The 19210-nt window shown below is 38.6% G+C and overlaps 2 pseudogenes; both read left to right on the forward strand.

Moving 5' to 3' along the window:
* Window positions 1–9831: 9831 nt before the first annotated feature.
* LOC116277860 (olfactory receptor 5M5-like) lies at window positions 9832–11318 on the forward strand (annotated as a pseudogene).
* Window positions 11319–17625: 6307 nt separating this feature from the next.
* LOC140694272 (olfactory receptor 5M11-like) lies at window positions 17626–18545 on the forward strand (annotated as a pseudogene).
* Window positions 18546–19210: the final 665 nt, after the last annotated feature.

A 19210-nucleotide genomic window follows, 5' to 3' on the forward strand; every position in this document is an offset into this window, starting at 1 on the left:
TCATTGGGTCATTAAAATGTAAATATCAGGTTTTTGGTTGAAAGAATAAACATATATGGGTTTTCATTCAAGCAAAGTAGACATAAAAATTCATCAAAGATTTATTCAGACCAAACACAGAAAATTAGAGAAATGAGATTTTTCTGAGAAGATAATCAGATTTCTTTAAGGAATATACATAAGATGTACCAGGGAAGAAAACCAGTTTCTTGAGGAAATTTACTACAATGCACATCACTTTGCTGGTGACAGCAGCTCAGGGATGCTCCATGTTGGTGACCTAGGAAGTGAAAGGGAGAACTTCTCAGCTAACTAACCAAGTGGAAATGCATTCCTGAGTGACTCTAAAACGGTGAACCAGCTGAATCGTAGACAACTGACTTCTGCTGTCTTGATTCCTGCCCACCGTCATTTCCACACATTTTGCCATTCTGTTTCCATAGACTCTCACTCGATCCCAAGCTCTGCGTGCATATAAACTATGATTGCTATTCCAGAGAGTTGCATCCCAATGTTGGCAGAACCAACAAGGGATACTTTTCGATTGTTTTGGGGGATTCTTTCTTCTTTTATTGGGAAACTGGTAAAATAGAGCTTTTCCCCATTGTACCAAGGTTTCTCATAAATACCCTTCTCAAAGTCTGTTTCACATCCTTGTTTCTCAGGCTGTAGATAAATGGATTCAGCATGGGACTCACAAAAATACAAAACACTGAGACAATTTTCTCTTGTTCAAAAGATTGCTTGTTTGCTGGTCTCAGATACATGCAGAACAGGGACTCGTAGAACATAGAGACAGTTTTCATGTGGGACCCACAGGTGGAGAAGGCTTTGCACTGCCCTTCACTGGAACAGATCCTCATGATGGTAATGAAAATGAAAACATAGGGGATGAGGATTATGAGAAGGGAACCTGTGAGGTTAATCCTGGTGGACACAAACAGGGTGGTTTGCTTTAAGTAAGTGTTAGAACACGTCAACATTAAGAGGGCTGGGTCTGCACAGTAGAAATGGTTGACGACGTTGGATCCACAAAAGGACAAGTGAGAGGTCAGTATCACATGCATTGTGGCCACCATGGACCCCCAGAGGTAGGGGAGGGTGACCAGGTGGATGCAGAGTGGCCTGGACACTCTGCTGTTGTAATACAGGGGACTGCAGATGGCCACATACCTGTCATAGGCCATGGCACCAGGCATGTAATACCTAGTAAGGAGCAGGGTCACAAAAACAAAACATTGGGCCAGACATCCCGTGTAGGAAATGGTCTTCTCAGGTAAGAAGTGTGCAAGCATCTGAGGAGAGACATTCATAGAATAAAACATATCTATGCGCGCTAAGTGGGTGAGGAAAAAGCACATGGGGGTTTGCAGCTGGGAGTGAATCTGATTAAATAAAATCATCCCAGGGCTCCCGGCCAGGGTGACGGGGTAATTCAGGAGGAAGACCACACAGAAGACGGGCTGCAGGTCTCGGTGTGTGGTCAGTCACAGCAGAACAATCTCGGTGGCCTCGGGGCCATTGTGCCAGGGAAATAGCTTCATTGTCATATTCTCTATTAAAAGAATGATTTTTCAGATTTAAAAAAGAGAAATGAATTGTGTGCAATTCAAGAATAGATAAAAATGAATCAGTACCCCAAAAAACTGGTTTTGAAAAGAGAGGTTTCAATAAATTGTTACCTCCTTCAGAGATGGAGGAGATTAAGCAGGTGCCTCCCACGGTCAGTGGTGCTGCTTAAATGGGAAAATGTATTTGATAAACATACCTTGAAGTCCATGTACCACCTGTGCTGGTTGTTTTGCTACACCCACCAACACATCTGAATCTGAGTTGGCTCTTTCATGCCCCTTTTTGGAAGCAGAACCTTGGATGCTCAAACATAACTGCTACCTGTGTCTGACCATGACATCAGTGCTCAATCAGGGAGGGAGTGGAGGGGGTGACTGGCTTTCTGGAGATTGGTTCTATCATTGCCAGTGCAGGCACACCTGCTGTAACTGGAGTGGCATATACTCCTTGAGAGCCTCGTTGTATATTTATTCAGATTCAGTTTCTTCCTGATTTCTTACTTATTCTCCAACAGCAATCAACCTCTTGGGTCCTTTGAATTTCTCTTCATCCCGTCACCTTTGTTTCAAACCAACAATTGATGGTCTGCATTGTTTCTTCCCCCAGTATTCCCTATGATCTCACTAATCTCTTTGTGTCCCACAAAATCCCAATTTATTTTGTATTATATGTTTAATATTCATTGTATTTTATATTTAATATTCCTATTTCAGTTAACCTCATAACTTCCCACCTTCTATCTAAACTAGCAAGAAATCTCTGCTCTACTTCCACACATTGCCTATTGAATCTTAGAACAGCTTGTCAGCATCTCCTCCACTACCAGTCAGGTCTAAGATTAAATTATCTCTTGCCAAAGCTACTGTTAATGATTTTTCTCCTTTCAGTTGGAAACTTTCTATCCTCCAACACAAGCCACTGATCTTGTTATAAACATAAATTACATCCTGTTAATGACCTAAAGTGGTTTGCTAATGTTCCATCACACTTGGGCTAAAATCTTCACTTCATACCAGGATCCACAAAGACTTACGTGATCTCTTCCATAACTCCAAACACTTCCACCACTTTCCCTTCAATCCTTTTGTTCCTGCCACAGTGACCTTCTGGTCGTTCCTTAAACATGCTGAGCACATTCCTGCCTCAAGGCCTGTGCACACACTGGTCCCTCTGCCTAAAATGTTCTCCCCTCAGACCTGTAAGTGACTCATTCCATCACTTCAGTTGGGTTTCTCTTCTAATGACTCCTCCTCTGAAAGGCTGGCTTGACTGCTTGTCTAAGTGACTCCATTTCACATAGCTCTTTTACCATGAAGTATGATCTATTTTTTCTACCATTGATCACTTCTGAAGTCATTATTTACTTACATAAATAAGTTTAGTTTCATGTTTTGTCAGCCCCTTCCACTTTTAGAATGTTAGGGAATTTCTTTGGGCCATATCCCCAGAATTTGGGCAAATGTCTGAATCATCAATGAGCAGGATCCATTAGTTGAATGAATGGATGGAACGAGTAATGTACACTTTTCCACTCACATCACCTGACTTTTCCTGGTATGTAGATTTCTTACTCCCCTGATGGAGACTGAGTTACTACACAAGGCAATGTAAATCTGCTTTGATTATTACGGAGGGAGCAATGCTGTCACTTTTTAATGTAATACTGAATTGAAAAAACCTAACAGAAGCCTTTACAGATGAGGAAGGAAATGTGTTCACATATTTTTTTTCTTCTCACCTTTAGCCTTACACTCATCCAAATCCCTTTAAATTTTTCTCTTAAAAATAAGTGTCTGAAATCATTGAAGGCATATGGAGAGGGAGTGTATTTTCTTGTAGCAAATTTTAAGGTTATAGGCTTGGAGAAGGAAAACAAGTTAAAAGAGAAATACGTCATCTTTAAAATTCCTCGAATTCGCTAAAGCTCCACATCTAAGCCTGCTCTTCTTCTTAGCCGTGTTGGGAAATGCACCTTTAACTGAGGTCTGGAGTGGTGGCAAGGTCTGCCCGACCTCCTGATACATCACAAGTCACCTGCTGTCTTTGGCAGAAGGAGTCTGGACTTTGTCTGCCTCCTGTTTGGTCTCAATCTGGCAACCTTATAGTCACTACTAATTCCATTTGTTGTTCTAAAGAAGAAACAGTAAGAAAACAAGCAGTATTTCGTATGAGTTCTTGATTTTCAGAACAGTCAGACTTACCTGTGGAGAACAGTGGTTTCTTGGCCTCCATGAAGGTCCCCAAATAGGAGGGTTTATATCTGAATGGGGTCCAGCCCTGAAGCATTCATCAAGAAATCACCTATGGAACATCGTTAGAACTCCCTCCAGAGGTGCTGACGAAAGTCACATCTTAATGAAGTGGATCTTAATTTATGGGTTAATCATTATATGTACACGGTGTCTTTTAGAAAATGCAAAAATGCATCATACTGATTTTGATACTGAAAGTAGTTTTTGGGCAGATGAAAAGCTATTCCTCCCTTTATACTGAAAGGTCTCTGCATGTTTCTGTGTACCTTATCCTCAGCTGGGGTAATGTTTCCCTCTTCCAAGTGCCCACTGTTGTCTCTGCCTCTCTTGTGGTCCATGCCTCCTTCATAACTTTTCTAATTCTTTTAAGGACAGTAATTGTCTAAGGACAAAATTAATGCCAATTTCATCTGCTATCCCCAGTAGCAATCTGTAAACACTTTGAGTGCACATTTAATCTTTAAAGAAGAGTTACTGAATAAAAAAATAGTGATGCTAGGCAGAAAGTTGTGAATTCATGGACTTTCGTGTAAATAGTACATTATCCTGTTTTCGTGAGTAATCTAAGAGCATTTCATCTTGTGAATTAAAACACAGGGAATCAGTTTTTAGAACCTCAGATCCAACTGAAAGATCAGTTTAAATGAAATTAGTTCAAGTAGACATTAGCATAGGCCACTTATACAAAGATATTTTAATTCATGACTCCTGATATATATTAACTCACACAGTATTTTTCTTTAGGTCTTATCTACATTAGTGCTTGAAATTAGAGTCAAGTCCTAGTATTTCTGACCAGATGTATAATAATGCTACTATAAATAAGAAAAATAATGCAGCAATATTATAACTTCCATATGATTAAGCCAATCTTCCTCTCTCTAACTCCATCTACCATTCACTACTCACGTAAAAAATATAGATTATTACAGAAAAAAATAAACAGAAGTAAGTCTTGCCTTTGGGCACAGGCATACTAATAATCCATTTAAAAAAGTGATTTAAAGCCTTAGGAGAGCTCTCTGAGCCTGACTGTCCCACACTACTCACTGGAGGCATGGCCCTGAGTCAGTCTGGTGGGCGGCCACAGCGAAGTAAACCTTGGGTTCACACAGCAGTTCATCCACACTTGGACTTGGGTTAATGCTCCGACAGTTTCTCATTTCCATGGGACATAAACAGCACCCAGGTTTCCAAAATTCCACGTCTTCCTAATAGAGGAATAGGCAAAAAGCTAAATGGGATGACTGGGACAGGTGCACCAGTGAAGCTGAGAACCCACAGCAGATGTCCTGGGCCAGGACTCATGACATAAACAGATCAGACCTAAGCAGGGCCTGTAATTCCCTTAAGAGCCAAGATGCAGCCGGGTCAGCAGGGAGGGTCAGCAGGCCCCGTCCAGCCCAGAGGGAACAGTGACCCCAAATTGCACTGGTCCTAGAGACTGGCAGCAGAGTAAACTAAGCATCCATGTCAGAGACCAAGGCAGACCAGAGAGAAGCAGGAAGGTAATGAGTGCAGATCAAAGCCTTCCTTTCCGGTGCTGGGAGGCCTCCACAGTCATATGAGGGAAAAAAGATGAGACTATGAAGCGCTGGCCATTGCCTTGAAGGGAAGGATTCAACAAAAGAGTTTATTTAAATTATTGACTAAGTCCAAAGCTGCTCTTTAAAATAAAACCACACTTCACAAGTTCATGTATGTAATTACACCTTGACGTAAGGCCCCAGGTAATACAATTAAAGATATTGGGCCATTAACATTTTTTTCTGAAAAGATGAGTGAAATATACATAATTTGTATACACTAGTTCCCATAAACTTGCAAGGAAGAAACCAAAGCTCTTGGGCAAAGATCTTTCAGGTTTGGAAAAAAAAAAAGCCACATTTCAACAAACCTACTGGACAAAAACTATTTTCATAATAACAAAATAAAGAACTTGAAATGGATGAAAGTTCTCCTATAATATTATAATTTATTCACAGTTTATAACACTTGGGCCTAAATACAGGCCACTGTCAAATTCTTCATTAAATATGTTGGTTAGAAGAAATTATGTTTCAACAGGTAGTTAAGAAATTATGTTTCCTCATTAAAGTGACATATTTGGTTCATTACAGAAATTCAAATTTGCTCACTAATCTTATGATTGTTGACATGTAGAGATGGTTTTGCAGATGTTTTTACAGTCACCTTCAGCCTTATAATCTTGGATACATGCCTTTGGTAGTCTCCATTATCTCTGGATTTTCCTAAATTCAGGTTGAACAAATAGAACTAATTGGTTTTATAGTTGATTCACTAATAAAAAAACACACGCTAAAAACTTGTTTTACCGTCTATCTGCTCAGCTGGATTGGACTCCTGTGGAAGAGAAGAGCACTTCCAGATTTTCAAGCTACATTTTCACATTTTCTTTACCCTATCTGGCAATGGAGCTTGTATTATTTGCAACCCTCTTAGCATGACAGCTGGTATCCTCTGCTGAGTGCTTATCAGATAACAGCCACGAGTGTGCTAAGTACTGAGAAATGGTTGTACACATTCATTGCCAAGGAAAGACAAAGTTTATTGAACATTTGCAATGTCCTTGTGATACAGATATTGTAAAGTATTTCTTACAGATTAAAGACCTGAATATAAGAGAAATTAAATCAATTTTTCCTAGAACACAGAGCTAGGTTTCAAATCAAATACTGCTGTCTTATGTATTTCTGGGCTGGCTCTGAAATCACTCCAAACCATAGGAGTTTAGATGTTTAATAGTAAGTTATGTTTCAGATTTCTCAAAATTTAGGAATATATATACATATATTCATTACATAGACATATACTTATGTACAAATGTATGCATTATATAATATATATTATAAAATATATTATTATTTCTATACATCTAGGCACAAAGGACTGGTACTAGGCTGACAGTGTGCTGGCAGTGGATGAGATAAAAAGTGGGCAGAGCTGTTACTTGCTTTTCTTGCATCTTTCAATTCCAGGTCATGGCACTTCCTTAAAGTTGAAATATTTATTTAAGAAATGAATTAATAAAAGTTGATTAGCTTTTAAGAAAGGAGATCTCCTAATAACTGTCAAAGTAATGTTGCAAACTCCTCTAAGGTTAATTGCAGGAATTCCTTCCTTCTTCTCTCCTCCTCCTCCACCTCGTAATCTTCCATCTTCTCCTCCTCCTCCCCATCCTTCTCCTTCTTCTTCCTCATGTGGGAAAATTTGACTCTTAAGGCATTTAAAAAGTCAAGGAGGTGATATCTGGCTGTGGGAGGGAGTGGGAGGAGGAAATCAAGGATGACGGAGACTTCTGGGATGCACACAGGTGAATGGGGGTGCCAACTGCAATAACAAGGATTGAGGCAGAGGTTTTTAAATGACTTTGGAGGAAAAGAGACTGAAGGACATTTCTGATTTCTCTCCATCGACCCCCACAGGCTTGCTGTGGTAGGGTGAATGGAGCTTGGTGAGATGATGAAAAGCATCATTTGCAGCTGCCTGGCTGTCAGTACAAGACATCCTCTTCTCTATGTGACTGACATGTGTGTCTCATCTCAATCAGATGTGCTGATATGTCATGGCTCTGGAAAGGGAAGGAGGGAGCAAGAGTTGTCTCACAGCTCTGCTGTGCCCAGGTGACTTCCATCCAGAGGAGAGAGTCAAGAAAGCATGTCTAAGCCACATTCTGAAACCGATTTTACCTGTGGTGATGCCAGTAATATTAATATCTGACTCCCCTGTGTAGTATTCCGCCAAATCAGAAGCCAGAAGGAGGGTGATTCAATGACCCCTTTAACATCCGACAATGATGAAGCCAGGGATATCTCAAACTTTAACAAGAGGAGTAATTATTATTACAATAATGACTATTACTGCTCCAACTTCCAATGTAATATTTATTGAATAAGTACCATGTACCACTCTCACCTGAATAAGGGACATGGAATAAAACAAAATGCTACTCAGATGGTTTAACTGAAGGGAATTTAAGGAAAAGACAGAGAATCAGTGAAAGAAATGTTAAAGAAATTAGTCAAAGACTTAAGCATCTGGAGGCTGATTGCAGCAGGCAATTTCCAACGTAGCACTGATGTGGTCCGGGCAGGGACAACTGTCTGGAGTCCAGTGAGGACCAGAACCAGGAAGAGCCCTGGCCACCTTCTCAACACACACCCCAGCAGGGGATTGCTTGGAAGGATGCAGCTACTCCAGTGCCTTCTCTGTGAAACTGGGAGAAAAGGAAAGGGCAGTTGGGCTACTGTTCTCTTCCTCCCACCTCTGACGTGCTGCTGGTTTCTCCCACTGGCAAAAATCAGCTGGAGACAAGACAACGGGTCTGGGTGGGGCAGGCTGACAAAGGAAGAATCACCAGCACATTTATATTATCTGAATACCCACAATGTCTCCATTGCTGTGCAATATAATACCTATTAAAAAATAAAATAAAATCAGGAAATAACCAGTCTAAGTTCAACAATACTTGATTGATCTCCAACAGTTTTCTAGACTCCAAACTTACTCCACACACCATGCTCTATTTTATCCTTTGTAAACAAGATAACTTAATAGTTCCCCCAAGTCAAGTCTCCAAATATTGAGGCACTCAGGCATAAATTAAAATAAATAATGAATCCCATTGCTTCAGTTTCAGGAGATTTGATGTCTTGATGATACTGAGGAGTGGCAAAAAAAATCATGTTCTCAATCAGGTTATAATTTAAAAAGAATAAAACAGTGGTGGTTGTGTATAGTCTGAATGACTGTCTGCTGGAAGTAATTGCACCACAGGGAGCTGGTCCCTCTATGACAATTCTGCTATAAACTCCTCTGGTCCTTCCCGGCCACGCTGTCACTAGAAATCACTCTTCTTTCACAGGTAGGATTAGTCATTGTTAAAATACACTTTACACTCCAGAAATAAATATTTTAATGAACAAAAATAAAATTATGGCCTGAAACATATTCTGATGAATTATCAAACATCTTAATCTAAATTCTGCTATTCTTCTGATGATTGTCTCCTCCCCATCCAGGGTGTCTTTTTATATTTTATTTTTCCCCTAACCTCTCCCAGCTTGAGTATTTACTATCACTGTTATGTGTGGTGTTAAGTGCCACAGGCATATGGTTTATGTGCAGTGTGTTTATCTGTTTCTACACAAAGAGCATGGATTTACTTTCATGCCCCATGAACACACTCATGCCCCCAATAACTGGCCATATTTTACAAAGGCTCAGATATCCTGAGCTGAGTATAAAGCTTTGGTGATATGTAGGCCAATTGATACAGACAAGAGCAGGGGAAATGGACATGCATTTTGGGGTGAGGGATCATCCTGAAAATGATCGTGAGTTTAGAAGGGCTGGTGGACAGAGTCCAGTTCTAGAAGGATTCGTGTCATTTATCAGTGCTACCTCCTTGAGTCCATGTAGCTGTGAAAACATGTGACTGATGCTTTGATATCACATCAAAAGGCATACTGATAGTACAGGGAACTATAATCAATACCTTGTAATAGCCTGTAGGGAAAAACAATACAAAAAAGAATGTAAATAAATATATATGTATAATGGGATCACCATGCTGTACACCAGAAATTAATACACTGTAATATAATAATATAATATAATACAGTAAAAAAGATATAATAGGAAACAAATGATCCTAATTTCAAAGAAAAGTAATGTTTAAGGGAAGTATAAGTAAACAATTTATGAAAACTAAATCAGGAAATAATACAAGATTTTCAAGTATGAAAAGACTTTCAAAACAGGGTTTGGGAGTGTGACTGCCTGTACACAAGAGAACTCTATCAGTTTAGGTACCTGAAACATCAGTCTCATACTTGCTATGCTATTTCTTTGTGTTACACACATTTACAAGTTGGAGAGAGGAGTAAGTATCCGACGACATGATGTGGGTAATGGAAAAATGACCAAAGACAAATGCATTTTTATTTCCTTTACTTTAGGCCTCATTTGAAGTTGAGCAAGCATAATGGTAAGGACAAACTACACAGTGGGGACTGAGTTTATTATCCTGGGACTGACAGACGGGGCGGAGCTGCAGCCTGTCCTTTTTGCAGGGTTCCTAGTCATCTACCTCATCATGGTAATCAGCAATGTGAGCATGATTTTCTTTTTTTTTAATTTTTTAAACATTTTTTATTGATTTATAATCATTTTACAATGTTGTGTCAAATTCCAGTGTTCAGCACAATTTTTCAGTCATACATGGACATATACACACTCATTGTCACATTTTTTTCTCTGTGAGTTATCATAAAATTTTGTGTATATTTCCCTGTGCTATACAGTGTAATCTTGTTTATCTATTCTACAATTTTGAAATCCCAGTCTATCCCTTCCCACCCTCCACCCCCCTGGTAACCACAAATCTGTATTCTCTGTCTGTGAGTCTATTTCTGTCCTGTATTTATGCTTTGTTTTTGTTTGTTTGTGTTTTTGCTTTTAGATTCCACTTATGAGTGATCCCATATGGTATTTTTCTTTCTCTTTCTGGCTTACTTCACTTAGAATGACATTCTCCAGGAGCATCCATGTTGCTGCGAATGGTATTATGTTGTCGGTTTTTATAGCTGAGTAGTATTCCATTGTATAAATATACCACATCTTCTTTATCCAGTCACCTGTTGATGGACATTTAGGCTGTTTGAGCATGATTTTCTTAATCAGAACTGACTCAAAACTTCACACTCCAATGTACTTCTTCATCAGCCACCTCTCCTTTGTAGATCTCTGTTATGTCACCAATGTCACTCCTCAGATGCTGCTTAATCTCTTGTCCAAGAGAAGAACCATTTCCTTGCTAGGTTGCTTTATACAGTTCCACTTTTTCATTGCCCTGGTGATCACAGATTATTACATGTTCGCAGTGATGGCTTATGGCCGCTACGTGGCCATCTGCAAACCCTTGTCATATGGAAGCAAAGTGTCCTGACGTGTCTGCCTCTCTCTTGTTGCTGCTAATTATATTTATGGGTTTGCAAAGGGTCTGGCACAGACATCCTGCTGCTCCACCTCTCCTTCTGTGGACTCAATGCAATCAACCACTTTTACTGTGCAGACCCACCTCTCATGGTCCTGGCCTGCTCAGACACTTACGTCAAAGAGACTGCCATGTTCATGGTGGCTGGCGCCAACCTCACCTGTTCTTTCACCATCATCCTCATCTCCTACATCTTCATCTTCTCAGCCATCCTGCGCATCTGCTCAGCATAGGGGAGGCACAAGGCCTTCTCGACCTGCGGGTCCCTTCTGACCACTGTCACTATCTTTTATGGGACACTGTTCAGCATGCACCTGAGGCCCCCTTCTGAGGCATCTGTAGAACAGGGGGAAATTGTAGCTGTCTTTTATACTTTTGTGAGCCCCATGTTAAATCCTTTGATCTATAGTTTTTGAAACAAAGAAGTTAAAAACACAGTAAGGAAAGTGATTCAAAAGAAATTGTTTGCCCAGTAGCATAGACATTTGGTCACAGGTATCGAACATATCAATGTTCTCTACCAATTAGTGAGCATTTAAAATAACAAATCAATATCTGTCATGGAGTTTGTTTTTGTCTCCTGTAATTTGCCTGTGAGACTTGGAAGAAAGTGTCAAAGTATTAGCTCATGTTCACAGCATTGGCTCATTCTATTTAAAAAAAAACACATGTAGAAAGTCAAAGACAAGACTAGATAGCATTGTTATTATTGCTCTAAAAGTCAATAGTCAATAAAGGACAGATAATTTTATACACAGTAGTCATACAGGTACAAAGTTATAAAAGACATAAGTGAAAGACGATGCTACAGCAATGACAGTTTGCTAGAATTTGGGGGGTTAATGATTTCCAAACTATTTTCCAGAAACTTGTTAACCATAGCATGAGAGGTTTTTGCTTGATTATTTGGTTGGGTTGCCCTTCTGTTCAAATTATATATCAATGAAGATCTTTGGGGATCTCAGGTCATTACTCTAAGAACTATATTTCCATGTTAGCACTGGCCCAATAGAATCTTCATTCATAAAGCTTTTTGATGGAAATGTCTGATTTCCTTCAATTTTTTTATTATTTCTTTTAATTTTTTTGACCAATATATATCCCTGTAGTGAAACTGGTTTTGTGGTTTCAATTTTTTCATCATAAACTATTACCAGCATGGACCCCAAAATAGAAAATGCCATAAAGACCACTCGTTCAAGCATATCTGATCACTGTCAAGTCTTCATTCAAAGCTGCTTCTGTTCCAGATACTGCACACCTCTCCAGTCATGGGCCCCACTGCTCTCTTTGGCATCTCCTCCTCAGGCACACAAGGCAGGGAAGCCTCTGGTGCCAAAAATCTCTCAGAAAAGATGGGAGCTGAGCAGAGCAGGGGTCTAGTAGTCAATCTAGTTGAATTTTCTGCTTTTTCCAGGTCTTATCTCTCCGAGTATTTGTTTTGTACATACAACTGAGAGAGTTGTTTGTGGACTTTATTTCTTTCTGCAATTTTTTTTTGGGAAAACTTGAGGTTAAAATTAGACCATGTCGAGTATTCCTTTTGTTATTTATAGTTTTCATCCCATCTCTGATACTTATTCTCTAAAAGCCGGTTCTGTCTGATGTGCATTTATCATAAGCAGTATTAATTTTTTTTATCATTTTTAGCTACTTAACACCTATTATGTGTATTTCTCCCTTTTTCATATTGAAGTATAGTTGATTTAGATATTATAGAGAGTTCTGGATTTATAGCAGAGTGACTTCCAATTTTTAAAGGTTATTTTCCATTTATAGTTATTATAACGTATTGGCTGCATTCCCTGTGCTGTACATATACCCTCATAACGTATTTACTTTATATATTGTCATTTGCATCTCTCAATTTCCTACCCCATCTTGGCCCTTTGCCCTTTCCCTTCCCCACTGGTAACCACTAGTTTGTTCTCTGTATCTGTGAGTCTGTTTCTTTTTTGTTATAATCACTCATTTGTTTTGTTTCATATTATGGATTCCACAGATAAGTGACAACATACAGTGTTTGTCATTGTCTGACTTTTTCACTTATCACAGTAGTCTTATCTTCAAGCCCTGAGTTTTTTAATCACCTAATTTCTTATTTTATTGTGAATATTGATACTTCAGAATACTTTCTAACAAGTTTTTTGTGCTTTAAGAAAATTTTCCCTCTGCCTTTCCCTTTACTGACTAAGAATTCAGTTGTATTTTCAAAATTCTTTTTCTTTTTAATTCTTCTTTGATTATTACACATTCCATACTCAATTTTTAATAAATTCCCTTAAGTCTTAATACACCTACTTGCCTTAATGAAGTCTCCATTGATCAGTAAGTCTACTTTGCTATGATACAATAAAAGAAACTTAGACTATTTAAGCCTGGCTACATCCTGCTTCTAACATATGCTTTCATTTGCAGGCATAGAATAATAAATTATCATTTAATGATGAATCTTAAATATTATTATATGTGTTACATATGATAACAATGATAATTGGGTTTGATCCTATTTCTTCAATATCAATGTTCCTTTAACTTTAGTGACCTTTTCCAGAGTCTCATTGTTCTTTCAGGATTTCTACCCTTCATTCATGATTTTGTTTTCTTCTGTGAAATGAATACCCTTAATCAATTCTTTCAGTGAAAGTTTCTCTGTTTTCACTTGTCTGAGAATTTCCTGTCTTAACTTTCATTCTCAAAGAACAATTTATTTAGGTATGAATGTAGACAGACAGATACTTGCATTCAGTATTTAAAAATGTTTCAACTTGGTATGTGAAGGCAGGCATTCAAATCCCACCCTGCCACTCAACAGCCACATGGCAGGGTGAGTTAGACATCACTGTTCCTGGAGTGGCACTTCTACTTCTTTAGCTAAGACTTCAGAATAAGTCCATATCTGTTAGTTTTTTTTTTTTTGAGAAATCAACTAAATTACCTGCATAAAAGGTGTTTGCCAATTACCTTGTCTATTTCTGCCTATTCCTGATCCTGTCCCAGACAGCGATGCCCATCAAGGAGGACTCTGATAAAAGCTCTGGATTTTAGAGAGGAGACAGTTTCAGTATAAAAGAAAAACATAAAACTCAGACGATCATCAGAATTTCAAGTTGAAATTCTTTGTGTGGTTCCCATAAAACTCTTAGGGTAAACAGTAATTTGAAATTATGGAGAATATGACTGAGGCTTGCAATTTGCTTTCTGATCCCCAAGTGTTCCAATTAATTCTGAAAAAAGTGATTCCCAATGCCACACTCATTCCTGCTGCTCTTCAGTCCTTCTGAGATCTGCTTTAAGGGCAGTTCCCTGCCTCCCATATCCTACTAGAAATATGGTTGCCTTTGTGGGCTTGGAGAGGCATTAATGAACTCCCTCAATCAGAGTTTGAGAAAATAGGTGCCTATTAGAACCAGAAGTAAGTCTTTGTGTTTCTACTTTAGTTTCAGTCAAGAGGAGATTTTATTAAAGTCTCAAACTGATGCCCACAAATTTGTACCTTGTTTGCTCAAAATATGTACAAGCAATCCTTTCTGTTTTCAGTATCAGAGTTTGAACGGCAACTAATTTTCTGGACAAAAAACTTATTGAAATTCTATTGCTCTTTCTGGACAACATTTTACAGACCCGTTGCTAGAGCAAAAGAACCAAGAAAGGCAAACACTCTGTTCACCCCACACAAACATAAGGACATGTCTTCATGCATAAGACAGAGCTGATCCTAAATATAAGACTTCTTATCCTCAGAGCACAGGAATCTAAGAGCCACCTAAGGAAGATATTCAAATCTTTCCTCTGACCTGACCCAGCAGCCAGATCAGCTGTGATTTTCCTTCTCTGTAAACATGAACCCTTTATAATCTTATTTTTTTAATCTCTTTCCACTTATCAGCACTACTGCTTTACCTCAGTTGGTTACATCTGGATCCCACATAAGTTTCTGAGCTTGTGAGTTAAAGATATTTCAGATCCAACAGGCAATCATGAAGTGACATGTAATAAATGAGACCTTCTGCAAGTGAAATCTCAAATCCAATTTCCTGCTATGTCTTTATAACTTTGAAATTCCAACATCCTGATCTTTGTCTTTCCATTATTTTCTGTCCTGGTAACCACCACCTCTCTCTTTCTGGGTGCTGAAGAGTATGAGGACTCTCCTGAGCCACCTTGCTGCTGTCATACAAACAGATATCCTTTTTTCTCAGAGTATTTTTTGTAACACTTCTTGCAGAGAAGCTGCAACTAACCACCAACTCCTGTTCTCCAGTGGAGGTTGTGACATTTTGGCAGGAAACTGATAGGTAGAGATGGATCAGATTCTCAATGAAGTGAAACAACTGTGTTTTAGGAAACACCTCACTTATGACCTTCTGTGCTGCTCTGTGTGAACTCTGTACCCATGCATACAAGTTCCAAAGAAAGGTCACGCATAGTGTCTTCATATTTTCTTTTTTATATAAATTTCATGTTATATGTATTTTACTATAATTTTTATTGAATGAAAGATTCTTAAAATTCTGTAGTGCTTTACAGTTTTCAAAAGTTTCACAAATAATTTGGTAGAATCCCATAATAACCCTTTTCTTCTACACCATCTTGCCCCTCCCCTTTCCCTCTCCCCAATGGTAACCACTAATTTGTTCTCTATATCTGTGTCTGCTTTTTCATTTTATTCACTAGTTTGTTGTATTTTTTAGATTCCACATATAAGTGATATCATACAGTATTTGTCTTTCTCTTTTTGACTTATTTCACTTAGCATAATGCTTTCCAAGTCCATCCATGTTGCCACAAATGGGAAATTTTTGTTCTTTTTTATGGCTGAGTAATATTCCATTTGCATATACACTGCATCTTCTTTATTCACTCACCTGCAGATGGACACTCAGATTGTTTCTATACCTTGTCAACTGTAAACAGTGCTGCTATGAGCTTTGGGGTGCATGTATCTTTTCAAATTAGTGTTTTGGGTGTTTTTCTGGATATATGCCCAGGAGTGGAGGTGATGGCTCAGTGGTAGTTCTGTTCTTTTTCCCTCCTAGAACACCCTTCTTAAAAGAGCCTTGTTGCTTGCTTTCCTTCTCCTTCAATTTGTTGCTTTTATGAATTTTGTTGGTATTATTATTAAAATGTGAACTTCCTGTCTTCCAAATTCCATTTGAAACACTATGGACTTACAGCACAGTCTGTTCACTAGAATGTGGGTGCCACAAAGGCAGGTGTTTTTGAAGGTTTTGTTCATTTTGTAACTGAAGTGCCTAATCACACAATATGCTGAGTACTAAGAAATACTTGTCTTATGAATATCTAGTCTGACATCTGCAAAGACATGAGAAGGAGACAGGACAGATATTATTATGTCCATTTGCAAATGAGAAAAATGATGTGAATCTTGGTTAAGGATCACTGTATGTTATCAGTAACTATTATTAGCATATTCAGCAAATATTAACTAAGTACATAATGTTCTTGGTAAAGGAGATATAGGTGCAAAATAACTTGTCACTATCTTTCTAAAACTTATAATAAAGTAATGTAGAAATGAAACAAGAATTGTGTAGGTTTTGAAAAATATTAACCAAAAGTGAACAGACAAAAATAAAAGCATCTGGGGAGAAAGGAGGAGAGGACTCAGGATAGTTAAGTGGCGAAGACGAGCTAAAAATCCATCAGGATTGTAATTCCGCTGGATAAATACAATTGTGATTAATAACTTAAATACTAACCACACCAAAGTTACTTCTTTTCTTTATCAACATATTATGTCTTTACTGTAGACTGTTCTCAAAATACTGCCTGAGAATTCATTTGATTTGATAATTCTTTATTCATTTATTTGACATATATGACTGTGCCTTTTTAAAGTGTGATTCTAGAAGCATCTTCATTAGAGTCTCCTGTATAATTGTTAAATGTGAAGATTCCAGTATCCCATGTGACGCTTTCTGAAACCAACTTTCTGTCAATTTGCTTGATTAAAAAGCTTCTCAAATAAATGCTTTGTACACTAAAGTTAAAAAAAGTCCTTAGCTCTTCTAAGGATCTGATGTCACGAAAAGCTCTGTAGGGATACAGAGATGAGTGCAAGTTTGCAAATAATTCATTCTTTCGTGCTCATACTATTTTTTTTTCTTTTCCTTTTTACAATTCAGTATGCTTAGAAGTCACAGTACAGTAATGAACTATACTTTGTCCTGGACACTGAGGAACTAATATATGAGTAGAAAGGGGATACTTTATGGGGATATAATGTGCTCAAAATAGAGTATGTAGGGCATGCATGAAGCAAATAGTAGAGAGGGATTAATTCATACCCATGTATGACAGGAATGGGCTGAGACATTCTCAGAAATGACTGGCTTTTAAACTGAGCCTTATAGGGGAAAAACAGTGCAGGGAGGTAGGGGATATGCAGCTTTGGTGTACAGATAGGTAGAACTGTAGGTATAATTATGGTTATCTATAGGTACAGCCTGTAGGTAAGAGAGAGAAATGCAATAGTAATTTGTTATATAGACAGCTTAGATAATGGCTTAGGCATAAGTATACTTATCAGTAGGTACAGCCATTAGTACAGGTGAACCTAGGGTAAATATGATAGTAGTGCAGTATAGAGAAAATGGAAATAATAACTCAGTAGAAGTACAACATTGGGTTATGGCAGTATTTATTTGGGATAGTATCTGGAGGGGAAGAGGAAAATCATTTCAATAGTCAGTAATGCGATTTGCACCTTCATGTCTGCTTTCATTGCATTTGTTCCAGATGCAGGCACAGACTCAGAGAATGCCCATCACCAATGACAGTGTGATAACAGAATTCATTCTTCTGGGGCTCACAGATCACCCAGAGTTCCAGCCTCTGTTCTTTGTGCTGTGTCTTGTTGTTTACTTTGTCACCCTCCTAGGCAACCATGGTGCTGGTAATCAGACTGGACTCTCGCCTGCACACGCCCATGTACTTCTTCCTCACTAACCTGGCCTTTGTGGACTTGTGCTACACCTCGAATGCAACCCCACAGATGCTGACTAACCTGTTGTCAGATAGGAAGACAATCACCTTTGCTGGCTGATTTGCACAGTGTTACCTTTTCATAGCACTATTCCTCACTGAGTTTTACTTGCTGGCAGCAATGGCCTATGACTGCTAAGTGGCCATATGCAGCCCTCTGCACTACAGTATGAAGATGTCCAGGCATGTCTGCCTTTGCTTTGCCACATCCCCTTATGTCTGTGGTTTCTCCACAGACATAGGCTGTTCCAGGCCATCCAGAACTTCCACTTGAACTTCTGTAGATCCAATTTCATCAACCTCTTCTACTGTGCTGACCCACCACTCATCAAGCTTTCTTGTTCTGACAGTTATGTCAAAGAGCTTGCCATGTTTTAATCAGCTGGCTTCAACCTCTCCAATTCCTTCACCATCATCCTGGTGTCTTATGCCTTCATCATTGCTGCCATTCTCAAGATCAAGTCAGCAGAGGGAAGGCACAAGGCATTCTCCACCTGTGGTTCCCACATGCTGGCCTTAACCCATTTTATGGGACTCTCTTCTGCATGTATGTAAGACCACCATCAGAGAAGACTGTTGAGGAATCCAAAATAATAGCTGTTTTCTACACCTTTGTAAGCCCAGTTCTCAACCCACTGATCTACAGTCTGTGAAACAAAGACATAAAACGAGCATTGAAGAGAGTCCTCAGATGAGATGAAATATGGTCACCAAGGTAGCAACACCTCCAATTTCCAATAAACCATAAACTCTAAATTCTTGGCTAAATATCTTTGCATTTTATGATGAGTTTTAATATTCTTTATGGATATGTCTCAGACGTCCTCGGGTCTGAGAGAAAATGAGTTGCACTTATTAGTCTAGGCGCTTTCCACTCAATGTTTTGTCCGTGGACCAGCATAAATGTGAGATCATACAGTGTTTATCTTTCCATTTGTCTGACTTATTTCACTTAACATAATGACCTCAAGGATCTTTCATGTTGTAGCAGATAGCAATTTACTTTTATTTTTAGGCTGAATAATGTTCCGGTGTTGTGTGTATGTGTGTGTGTGTGTGTGTATGATATTATCTTTATGTATTAATTTATTGATTGGCCCTTAGGTTGTGTCCATGTCTTGGCTGTAATGAATAATGTTGCAATGAACATGGAGCAAAAACCTCTTTTAGGTCATGATTTTATTTCCTCTGGATATACTTCTAGTCCAGAAATGCACTTACTGAAGCATACGGTAGTTCTATTTTTGAATTTTAAAGACATCTCTGTATTGCTTTTCATAGTGAATATACCAATATGCATTTCCATCAGTAATGAGTTCCCTTTTCTCCACATTCTTTCCAGTACTAGTTATCACTTTTC

The sequence above is a fragment of the Vicugna pacos genome, unplaced genomic scaffold, assembly GCF_048564905.1.
Source record: "Vicugna pacos unplaced genomic scaffold, VicPac4 scaffold_21, whole genome shotgun sequence".
In the NCBI taxonomy this organism is placed as follows: Eukaryota; Metazoa; Chordata; class Mammalia; order Artiodactyla; family Camelidae; genus Vicugna; species Vicugna pacos.